Source organism: Sinocyclocheilus rhinocerous, unplaced genomic scaffold, assembly GCF_001515625.1.
Source record: "Sinocyclocheilus rhinocerous isolate Xijiao unplaced genomic scaffold, SAMN03320098_v1.1 scaffold9700, whole genome shotgun sequence".
Classification (NCBI taxonomy): domain Eukaryota; kingdom Metazoa; phylum Chordata; class Actinopteri; order Cypriniformes; family Cyprinidae; genus Sinocyclocheilus; species Sinocyclocheilus rhinocerous.
The window spans coordinates 608-881 of record NW_015655774.1 but is presented as its reverse complement, the minus strand read 5'-3'; the positions used below and the strand labels follow the sequence as shown (position 1 = coordinate 881).

The 274-nt window shown below is 70.8% G+C and overlaps 1 protein-coding gene across 1 annotated transcript in view; it reads right to left on the bottom strand.

Moving 5' to 3' along the window:
• LOC107718925 (voltage-dependent T-type calcium channel subunit alpha-1I-like) overlaps positions 1-274 on the bottom strand; it is a gene marked incomplete at its 3' end in the record, with an annotated part of 34,442 nt that overhangs the window by 33,692 nt on the left and 476 nt on the right. The window lies entirely within an intron of this gene.

Sequence of the window (274 nt, the reverse complement as noted above, 5' to 3'; positions counted from 1 at the left end):
GAGCCAGCGAGACGGCCTGGGGAGCGCTAACCAGGCCCCCAGCGACCGAACAAGTGGGACCAGGGAAACCACCGACGTACCCGCAGTGGGGCAGCGAAGTGGACCCAACCCGGCCAACCCGGGAGGCCGTGCGTCCGAGGGTGGGGTCTGAGTGCGCGGCGCACCACTTACCTGCTGGGCAGGCTGGGCAGGGGGCTCGTGAGGAGGCACAGCGTCCCCGAACCGGACCCTGCTGCCCATCGGCGAAAGGAGAGGGGGACGGCCGTGTGGAGAC